A 12,062-nucleotide genomic window follows, 5' to 3' on the forward strand; every position below is an offset into this window, starting at 1 on the left:
ATTTTCACTGTAGACCATAGCAACTTTAACATATAATTTTTTCTTTCCTTAAGTGGAAAACTTTTACCTTCTCATTTAAAGGTAGCACCTTACAGCTTCTCTTTGGCATACTTGTCAACATCACTTTGCTTGTACTTTGGCACTACCATTAGCTGAAATCCAGATTACTTGAACACACACCGTGGATACACTGAATATTGGGATTGTTCACATCCCAGGTAGGATGGAGGACAATGTATGATTTCATCATGCTGCTCAGAATGGCAAGTAAATTAAAACTTTGAAAATTGTTTCTTTCTGGTATATTTCATTTAATACTTTTGGGCCATGGCTGACCACAGGTAATTGAAATGGAGGAAAGAAAACTTGAGATAAGGGGAGACTAAAGTATTACAAAATGACCCACCCTGGGGGTCATTCCATTAGACATAGCACTGTTCCATAGTTTTATTACATGAGTGCATGCATTTTAAATTCTGTTTATTTTGTAATGTGTTCAGCCTTAGCGATTATATGTAGAGTTAACAAAGAAATCTGAGAAATAATGTAATAAAGTTCACAAAACACAGAGATCAAAATTTTACACTCATCATCTTTGAAATAAGATATAAGAATTAATTATTTAAATATTTTACTATTGCATTCTTAACTCTTTAATCCTATAATATGGTTTAAGAAAGTTTATAATACATAGTTTAATTAATTCAGCAAATTTTAGAATTTACTGGGCATGAGCAAGAAATATTAATGCAAGCTTTATTAAGTACACTTTTCAACCAAAAATAAGAAAGACATAAGAGATGAAATGTTAAAGTGAAAAGAACAGTGAAGGTGTTATCACTTTACCTCACTGGATTTCAATACCAAGAATGAGATGTGCAAAACTTAATTAAATTCCACTGTTCTATGGTCAAGAAAAATGCACATTTTTCTTTGCAAGTATTGTGCCCTTCAAAATAAATATCTATATTGTTTCTGATTTTCTGGGTAGTTTGGTAATTTTTCTTTAACAAAATTTAGAACCCTCTCCCACCTTCTAAAACTGCTGTCTTATGTGAGCAGTTCACTAGTTGAACACACATTCAAAGAATTCTCCTAAAAATAAAGGAAATTAGCCAATTCAGGCTACAATACATATATACGTGGAAATGTCACAATGAAACACCCTGTACAGCTATTTTAAACAAACAAAACTGTCATTATTTTTAAAAACAGAGAACAGGAAGACAAAACAGGTCTTGTCTAGGGAATTGGTACCAATGGGAGGGGGAGGCTGTAAGGGTGTAGGAGAGTGAATATGGTGGAAATCTTATGTACATGTGTACGTAATATATGTATATATATATGTATATATAAATGGAAAAATGAGACATGTTGAAATTATTCCAGGAATGGAGGAGGTAAATTCAACTATGATATACCCTAAGAACTTTTGCAAATGTCATAATGTATCCCCAGGTAAACAATAATATAAAATAAAATAATAAAACCCTACAGAAAAAAAAAAGAATTCTCCTAGACTTTAAAGGTTTGGGTGTTGTCAACTGGGCTGAGATAAGTTGATTCCAGAGTTTTCCATCATTCAGAAGAAAATAAATGCATGACATACATATTTCTCCAAAATCTTTTGAAATTATGTGCTCTGGAGTATTCTGCAAAATCTCCTCAGTCATGAATCTGGGATGCAATGAAGAGTGGTGAACTAATCACCACCCTGGCCTAAAGTCAAGGCAAGTCATCTAACCTCACAAGCCAATTTCTCAAAGTAAGCAGGTGATACCTTCATTCCTAGATTGTTGAACGGTAATTAATCTAAATACAAAGAATTTCTGATAAGAAGAAATTGTTTTGTCAAGCTGAAAATCTCATTTCAAGTAGGTTGTATGAGGTTGGTTTATCTGAAAACCTAATTTAGGAATAGAAAAGTTTTTTCTCTCTATGGTCACTAAAGTGATGCTTAAATATTCAACATGGTAGAGTAGCTAATTTTCTTCACCACACACTACTAAAACTCCAATGAAAATCTCTACAGTGGCTTAGATAACTGCTTTTAAAAAGATAGAGGATGAGGACAGATCTTGAATTCCCATACTAGGGCTAAAAAATGGACATCTGAGAAGTTGCTAATTAATACCTCTCCTTGGGAGACAAAAGTAGGGCATCCTCAGGAATAGAAGTATGCCAATTATAGCTAGAGAGTAACCTTTATAGATTCCACCACTTCATAGTTCAAGGTTAACCTAAAAATGGTTAAGTAGTGAAGAGGTCTAGTAGAAATCAATCATTTTGGGTTGTAACACACTTGTATATGGAAGCAATGATACAAATCTCTGTATAGCTATCCTTATCTCAACTAGCAAAACTGCTATGTCTTTCTTATTATTGCTTATGTCTTCTCTTCAACAAAATTGGAGAAAAGGGCAGAACAGGTTCTGCTTGGAAGTTAGAGGGTGGGGGAGGAGAGGGAGTGGGTAGGGGCAGCGGGGAGAAATGACCCAAAAAATGTATGTACATATGAATAAATGAATAAAGAAAAAAAATTTTAATGGTTATTAGGTAGTATTTAAGTCTTAACCAAGAAAAAAAGAAGAAGGAAGGAAGGAAAGAAAAAATTGATCACTTTTTACCTTTTCTAGGAGTAAATGCATAGATAAGGTATACCAAATCAGTTAACAAGATGGTTTTCGGGTGCTAATTCACTCTCTTAGGCCAGGAGCTAGATCTAAAGCATGTGTTTGAAATATTTTAGGGCATCTGTCAACATGCTAATGCTCTAATACACTTTTTACAGTGGGTTGCCAAAAACAGCCACACACAATCAAATAAATTAACAGAGAATGTATTAGACATCTTTTTCTTTTTTTCGGCAATACTGGAGGTTAAACTCAGGTCTTTGCACTTGCTAGGCAAACATTTTACCATTTGAACCATTCCATCAGAACTTTTTGCACTGGTTAATTTTGAGATAAGGTCTCACTTTATGCTCTGGCCAATCTGGATTCTAATTTGTACTTCCCCGAATAACTGGTATGGCAGGTACATGCTACCACATGGCTGTTGGTTGAAATGGGATCTCATGACCTTTATGCCTGAACTGGCCTTGAACCACAATCCTCCCACTCTCTGCATCCTGAGTAGCTAGGATTACAGGAGTGAGCCACAATATACCTGGTCAAAGGACATCACTTTTAAAAGCTTGAGCCACCATGTCAGGCAGAAAGACTTTTAATAATTAAAATTAACTTACAAGTTTGTATTGTGACTTTTCATATCATTAGTGATTTTTTTTTCAATCTGTACCATGACCTGGAACTAGCATGAGTTTAGTTTGTGATATTTTGTTTCTCATTCTAGCCTTAGAAATCCACATCATTTCCTTCTGTGAATGATAAAATAGGAAATTCATCATGTTTCAGTGTAAAGAACACCAATCATGGAGGACAGAAACTGTTCCAGGCTAGGCTTAGTGTCTGTGCACACTTCTGAGCGCTGAGCCTCCGTTCCTTCTAACTCTAAGGTCTGAAGAGGGTGAATTAAACAGGAGTAATACATTATAGGAACTGCTCGAGGGGTGCAAAATTTTATTGGATGATTCTATATGGTTGTATTTGTACAATATACCTAAAATAGTTAAATCCATAGAGATGGAGCACAGTATGGCAGTTGTCACAGGGCAATAGGGAGTCATTGGGTAATCAGAACTGAGGCGGTGGTGGTTGCACAGCAGTGTAAATATAATTAATTCCACAGTAGCACGCACTTAAATGCCAAAATTGTAAGAATTACATATAATTTACCACAACTAAAAATAATTTAAATGCCTATGGGACAAGGAGATAACATAAATGAGAATGGCAGTTTGAGTTTAATACAATAAAGGTTGGTGCGTGTCAAGTTGGCAATTTTCCTGACCTAATTTGACAAATGCTAAGAGTCTACAAGTTAAGTCATGAGGTAATTACTTACGGACCATCAATTGCCAGATATGCTTCCTGGTGTTCGAGTTAAATCAAACAACGAAATGGTTGTTCATGGAACTTTAGTTCTTCAAGAAACTCCTTGGATGAATATAGAATTGTTAAACCAGCTGAAAACATAAGAAGGGGGCTAAAGTAGGAAAGACAAAAATAGAGGGGATGAACCAATTTGGGTTATAATACACATGCAAGTGAAAATGTTACAATGAAACACCCTGTCTAGCTATCTTAAACAACAATAACAAAAAAAGGCTTTTTTTTTTTTTTAACAAAAATGGAGAACAGGAAGGTAAAACAGGTCCAGTCTAGGAACTTGTTACCAGTGGCAGGAGGGAGGATATAAGGAAAGGGTGTGGGAAGGTGAATACAGTGGAAATATTATGTACTCGTGTATGGAAGTGGAAAAATGAGACCGGTTGAAACTATTCAAGGAATAGAGGAAGGGGGATAAAGCAGAATGTTGGAGAGGATGAATTCAACTATGATATATTGTAAGAACTTTTGTAAATGTCACAATATACCCCCAGTACCACAATAATAGGACAATAAATAAAAAAAGAAACCTCTTGGAATTTGTATTCTAGCAAACACATAGAAGGTAATCTCTATAGTTCTTGTTGACTATACCTCGTGGGAAATCTTGTTCAATGTTTCCATTATTTTCCAATTATCTAGAGAATCAAGAAATCTGGTATTTTAGGTGAAATCTGCCCATATTTGAATGTTGGAAACAATTCAATTATTCAAAAACACTGTGTGAACCAAACATCAATCAGCCAGAATCAGTCTGTGGCAGTGTATGCAATTTCTGGAGGCAATGCTGTTTAACATTCAATGACTTACTTCTAACATGGTGTGACTAGTTTAGTGTCTGCAGTGTTTCAACATGATTTTTAAAGCTTAAATATTTCATTAATGTATTAACAAAAATTGTCTTATTCTGTATTAAAGTAAAATTATATTCAAAGGCCAGGAAAATGATACTAACATATCACAAAGAAACCTTCCCAACATAATGCATCACATCTATATTTCTGGACAAACATAACATACTTCTATCTGACAGCACAATGAACAAGACCCTCCCTCCCCCAGCACACATACAACACTAAGCTATGTTCACTCATAAGAGAAACAGATCAAAATCCATGACCTTCACTTTAGTAACTTTTGGTGATTCGTATAGATACATTTCAGCACCAGAACACTTTTTCATTTGTCAGATGATGCTTCAAAGTATGTGTTACAGATTCTAAAATATCATTTGTAAAAATCTTAAGCCCCTAAAACACATTAATTAACTCAGTATTATCAAGCATTTTAAACCCATTATTTTCCTCCCTTGTGTGAGCTGAAGAAAATGTAAGCAAGTACCATTGCCTTAATAAATTAAGGGTTGACTTAACAGGCGTGATAGGTGTATGTTCAAACTGTATTATGCATGCTGTCAGGGAGATTTGCCTTATGAGACAGTCTTTATTGTGCATTTTAATCCATTAATTTCTTTCTGTCATCCTCCTCTCAGCTCCAAGCCACCCACTGATCTAAAGCATTCTTGAACAGCAATCTTCTGAGACTATTTCATACACGTGTAGTATACTTAGTAACTAAATGAAATGCATTGGTAATATAAAGTTGACATTGGTCTGACTCACTATACAGCTGCACAGGAGACAGAAGAAAGTGGTGGGAAGGTCTACCATGACATGCTTAGGACATACATGCATGAGTACAGACAAGGTAAAATAAAGCTCTGGGGAAGGACACAAAGCCTTAATCTCACAACTGTACACACTAATCGAAACAGAAATTATTAAAAATAGAGATGTGCAGGTAAAATTGATTCCAAAGACCACTGATCTGAGGCTATAATAGTCATAAAAATGGTTAAAACAAAAGACTTGTAATATTTTAGAGACATCACTAATTAACAGAGTGGTTAGTACCCCAAATAATTTATATTTTACTTTATTTCTTAGTAGTCCTAATACTGATGTGGAAGTTGGTACAAAAGGAAGCTCATGAAATTTGAACTCAGTTTCAGTTTTAGCTTAAACCATATTTTATTTGCATGAAAGAGTCTGTTTTCTAATGTAAACACAAATGAGAATCCTGTTATGGGTTTCATAAGGTTCTGTGAGCATTCAATTATATATTAGTTTATGAAGAAATAGCATTTCTCAAAATTAAAGTAGGTAAGGTATTTACTCTATAACCTATTAGCTCTCTGGCATATGAAAAATATTTAATGTGTTCTAAACCTCAACTTATTATTCTGAAAAATGGGTAGCATTATACAAATTACATGATTGCAAACACAAAGTAGGATAATACATGTGATATGCAATCACACTGACTGCTTTGATATTGTATAAAAGTTAATTGTCTTTATTGAGTAAAAGTACCTGGAGAAGAGTTTGTGTACCAGAAGTCTCTCGATTGTGAATATGGCAAGTAGAAGTATAATTTATCTTAAATGACAGTCAGATGCAAACTCTACTTCCATTATGTTTTACATATATTTTGAGGTTTTAGTGAACAGCACAACAGCCAATGGTGTACCACTGCCCCCCCTCCCCGCCACACACACACACACGTTTATGTTAGCTCAAGTTAGGCAGTAATTTGGGAAACTCGTGATTGCTAAATATCCTAGGGAGGAAATATGGTATGATTAAGAGAACATTAGAAAAACTAAGAAAAAATGTTCTAGAGTTGCCAGTAAACATCAAAAAGCTAACCTACAAAAATCCAGAAATTAAAAATAATAATAGTAATTTGGAAAGCACAGCATGGATGGGCTGAGGCCAAATGACCTGCTTTGCATCTTGGCCATACACTTTAAGCAGCATTCCCTTTTCACACCTGCAAGTCAGCTGGTAAATGCTCCCATTCAATCAAAGTTCTTAATGCTTCATCATCTCTCAATAAAGACATTTCCCAGGTCCTAAGCATTAAAGCACAAATGTGGCCTAGAATTAAAATCTCTCCAAAATGAGACTCCAATTTACACTTTCAGGTTCAGTTCTCATTTTTAAAACTCCTGTAACTGTAAATACATGAATAAATCCCAGGCATTCCCTGAGCTTTCTTATCTCCTTCTCCCTCACATTTGATTCAGAAATGTCTTACTTTCTGTGTGCATTTGTTCTAATTGCTTGCTAATTTAAAAAACCTTGAGAACAAATAGTATTTGCATACTTTATAGATAACTTGTTTCAGCTAACAAAAATGCTTCCATTTGCTCCCTCATTCTCCAAATATTGAGCATGAATCAATTGCCAAGTACATGGCAAGAGTTACAAGATATGTGCAGGTACAAGAATGAAGTGCGAATGAGTATTTTCTAGATTTAATTGTACCTTCAAATTCAAAAACGTGTTTTAATTATTATGCATCTAAACTGGGAGTTGTGGGGTATTGGTTTTGTTCTGGTACATGTACTTGTTTTAAATACACAGGTGTGAATAATTAAAATTCTTCAAAGGATCTATGATGCAGTAACTTCCCTCCAACAATGGTTTCTTTCTACTTTGTATGTGTGTGTGCAGGGGTGGGGGTGTAAATGGTGTTTGAACTCAGGGCCTCATGCTTGCTAGGTAAACACTTTACCACTAAGCAACACCTTCAGCTCTTTTTGCTTTCATGTTACTTTTGGATAGGGACTTGCTATTTTGCCCAGGCTGGTGTTAGGTCATGATCTTCCAGATTTGGAATTACAGTCACGAGTCATCTCACCTGGTTAAGGTTGCTATCAACATTGAAAAAAATAATTTAAAATTAGAATTGTGTATGTAACATTACCTTATAGGCAATATTAAAGTGTATGCATTATTACTACATTAGTTATCATTTTACAAAATAGAAATAATTATTTGCCATGAAATTCACAAATGTATATATACATATACACGTCTATAAATCAAGTTAACACAAACAATACTGTGAGTAGAAGTTAAAGTCAGATAAACTAAAACTTTGCAAAAATAAAACAATCTTTGTGAGTTCACATACTTTTTTTCACTCATATTTCACAACAAATCAAGGAAATTAAGTCACCTTGATTTTTGCCATCATGTTTAATCACTGTTTTTGTACAAATGTTAATGTTTTTCATCTCTCCGTGTAAGATTTTCCAAGTCTAACTTGGAATTCCTGTATTATTAATAAAGCATGAAATGCCTTTATATAATGTTATTTTTTCCTAAGTTTTTCCTCACTTGAACACCTCTATTGTTTGTTTAACAAAGGTTCATAAAATTTTATATATAACAAAATGAGGAAGAAAATCTGAGTAGAAAAATACAATAAATAGTGTCAAAAATCTATAAAAATGGGAAAATAATCTTTACTTGCAATTTTCTTAAACTAACAAGTGACTTACATTTAGATACTTCTTAGAAAGTGTACACAAGTCGAACAAATTCATATAGAGCATATTACTGGAAATATAACAAGTATACTCTCAAAAGAGTTTATGAAATATTTTCTGACATTGGGCAGTCTTTAAGAACAGATTTCAACCAAAGAAAAACTAAAATACAAATATGTGAGGGCTTTTTTATCCTTATTGACATTTAACTAACAAATAAAAACTGCATATATCTTGGAGAGTATTTTTGAATTCTTGAGTTAAGGAGATATTGCTCTGCATCTCATTTTTCTTAGCCTGGAGAACAAGTGTTGCCATAGCAGCAACAGAATGATTGGCTATGACTGCTATCCTTTGAAAGGCGACCTATTTGCCAAGAGCTCCCATCATGGCTTGTATCTTTCTTCCCTCCTGGCTACATAATGAGTAATAATTTCAAAGACCATCTGGTCAAAAAAGAAAAGAAACAAAAGGATGTGATACTGTTTAAAACATTCAAGAGCTGAGGGCATGGTTAAAGTGGTAGTTTGCCTAACTAACATTCAAGGCTTTGAGTTCAAACTCAATATTGTCAATATGTTTAACACTGACTGTATAAAAATATTATTAAGTATAAAATAAATGAAAGCATCAAATTTTCCATTTTCTATTATTCCTTAAAATTTTTTCAGTTATTTTAAAATTATTTTGAAATATGATCATAGCTTATGCCAAATGTATATTTTATACATTATTGTTTTAAAATCTATTTTCTGTTACATGGTAAGTAAATGGAGAAATATAAAAAAATTATTTTCATATTTTATGAAAACTATGTATTTTATCCTACTAGACAATAAAGCATGACTAAAACAAAGTTAATTTTAGACCCAAGTATACAGTGATATACATCTGTAGTCCCAGCTATTTGGCAAGTTGGGGCAGAAGACCTGCTTGTCCACAGAAGTTCAAAGCCAGCCTGGGCAACATAAAAAGACCCCAATATCAAAATAATAGTGAGAAGAAGGAGGAGGAGGAGAAGGAGGAGGAAGAGGAGGAGAAGAAGAGGAAGTGGAAGGAGAAGGAAGAAGAGGAGGAGAAGGAGGAGGAGGAAGAAGGAGGAGGAGGAGGAAGAGGAAGAGGAAGAAGAAGGAGGAGGAGAAGGAAGGAGGAGGAGGAAAAAGAAGAACAAGAAGAAGAAGAAGAAAATTGATATTTAATTTTTAAAAAATTTTGATGGACTTATTTAAATATAGTCAGCCTATGATTAAATAAGATTTCAATTTGTGAAACTGACTTCTTGCCTTCACTGTTAACTAAAAGCTGTAAGTATTATCTATGTAATCAATAATCTGGTAATTGAATCAAAGAATTTGGTTTGCTCTGGTTCATTCATAGAGAATGAAACAATTGTGCTTCTCTTTCTTTTTTAAATCTTTTTTGCTCATTTGATTGTTTTTGTTTTTGTTTTTATTTTTATCACAGAAGCTTTGGCTTATAAAGTCAGAACCCACTGGGCTATATTAAAGCCATCTCTCACTTGCACAAATGTCTTTGGAATGTTTCAAGAAGAAACGAGGAGATGCTTTTTATTGCCAAACGATAGCCTATCAGAATGTGTTTCATGCACATTAATTCCTCAGGATGTCTTTTAGATAAAGTAGCTAAACAGTTGAATTTATCAGCAAAACAATGCCTATTACCCTCTGAGAGCCATGCAATACATAGAAAAGCCAAAATCTTGCTTAAAATTAGTATTTTTAATTTCTTCTTTTTAAATCTTAGCTCAAAATTCAAAACTCACTTGATAATGGGACTTGTTTTGGACTCAGTCTTTGTAGCTCACCTCCACCAAATTCATATGTTGAAGTTTTAATCCCTCAAAGTGATGGCCTTAAGAGACGGGGCATTTGGGAGGTGAACAGTTTTAGATGAAGCCATGTAGGTGTATTTCCCATGGTAAGATTAGTGCTTTTTTAAGAGGGAAAGACATCAAAGTTTCATCTCTCTGCCCTGAAATATAAAGAAGAAAGCTGTACGTAAACCAGGAATACAGACTTCAACCAGAATGCAACCATGCTGTTGCTCTAATCTCAGACTTCCAGCCTCCAGAACTGTGAGAAATAAATGTCCGTTGCTAAGGCTAACCAGTTGATAGTATTTTATCATAGCAGCCTTTCAGTCTAAGACAAAGATTTCTTAAAAACATAGTATGCTTATTATAGCAATACACAGAGTAGAGTTTGGCAATACTAACAATGGGTATCAAAAGGTTTTACATAGAATGACATAAATACAGGAACTGTGGAAATTCATGACCCTAGCTGTATTTGTGGAGAACAGATGGAAGGAAAGAAATACTAGAAGCAGTTGAGGAAGAATATACTCATGGGACAGATGGGGTAGCAAGAGGAATCAAAGATAGCTCCAGGCTTCCTAGGCTGAGCATTTGAGCAGTTAATGTTGTCATTGATTGACACAGTGAGTACTAGAGAAGAAAACAATTGTGGGAAAAGATCAAAGTACATTCCCAATGATAATGAGAAGACTCCATCCATACATGTTTTTTATCAACTCTACAAAACCTGTCTCATCATTCTACTTACTTTAGACTATTCAATAAATATAACTCCTGGGACCTCCACAGATAGGCTTTGTTTAGCCAGTTCTCATGTGAGTGTAGAAAATTAATTTTTCTACAGAGCTTCTCTGGTATTTCTGATAACTACATGAACTTAAGGAACACACTGCAACTCTCACCTGTCCTGATCTCTTGCATTTGGTGTTTCATTAATATTTATTGAAAGAAGGACCTTGTAATCCAAGGACAGAACAGGGCTAGACTCTTTCATTTCAGGAACTGGAAAGTAGAAACTATATAGAGCAGAGGAAAGTGCACCTCAGGCAGGCAGAATGCCTGAGATCTATTATGGTATTCAAACTAATTAGGCTAAGTTTCATTTGCTTCATCTGTAAACCCATAATGACCCTTATGAATCCAATATTCTGTGTTTTCAAGATATCACCAAATGGGTATAATTCAAGAAATTGCCCACACAGGCATATTTTGGTGTTCTTGATTCCCAATGTTCAAACATTGTTGCAAAATCAAGGGTTGATGCCTTCTGTGAAAGAAGCAATTTGTTTCAAAGTTTTACTATATTCATACTGAAAGTCATTTATACCACTTGGAAACCTCCTGAGTTTATTCCTGCCTCCAGAATGCCTTTGAGCCTTGAGTTCCTGTGAAGAGTATCAAAGGAGACTTGGAGAGAGAAGATGATCTCAGTTCTGAGATTACTAGCTACAAGAAGGGCCAAGGAAGTACATATCAATGTTAAGTCAGGCTGAGAGGAAATGCACCAGGTCACCATAGCAGTGCCTCAAGTAGGAATCATCTATCAAGTTGGATTCCTTCATTCAGTATATTTTGTGAACTTACTGTGTCACAGACATTAAATTGGATCTCTCTTTCATCTCCTGTTCTCAAGTTCAGCAACCCCCCACCCTCTAAAATTTACTAACTTTCCAAAGAGAACAACAAAAACAACTATTGATCCAGCAGGACATGGAATAAGCATGGTACTCACCATTCCATTTTAAATTTTGTGTCAAAGCACTGTTTTTCTAATCTTCCTAATTTGCTTCAGATAAACTCTGTTTAAGCTTTTTCTCATCTCCTGCAAAATGGACATATTTGTAGCAATGTATCTAGTCACTACGAAACAATTTAG

This window comes from Castor canadensis, chromosome 9 (genome assembly GCF_047511655.1).
Source record: "Castor canadensis chromosome 9, mCasCan1.hap1v2, whole genome shotgun sequence".
NCBI lineage: Eukaryota > Metazoa > Chordata > Mammalia > Rodentia > Castoridae > Castor > Castor canadensis.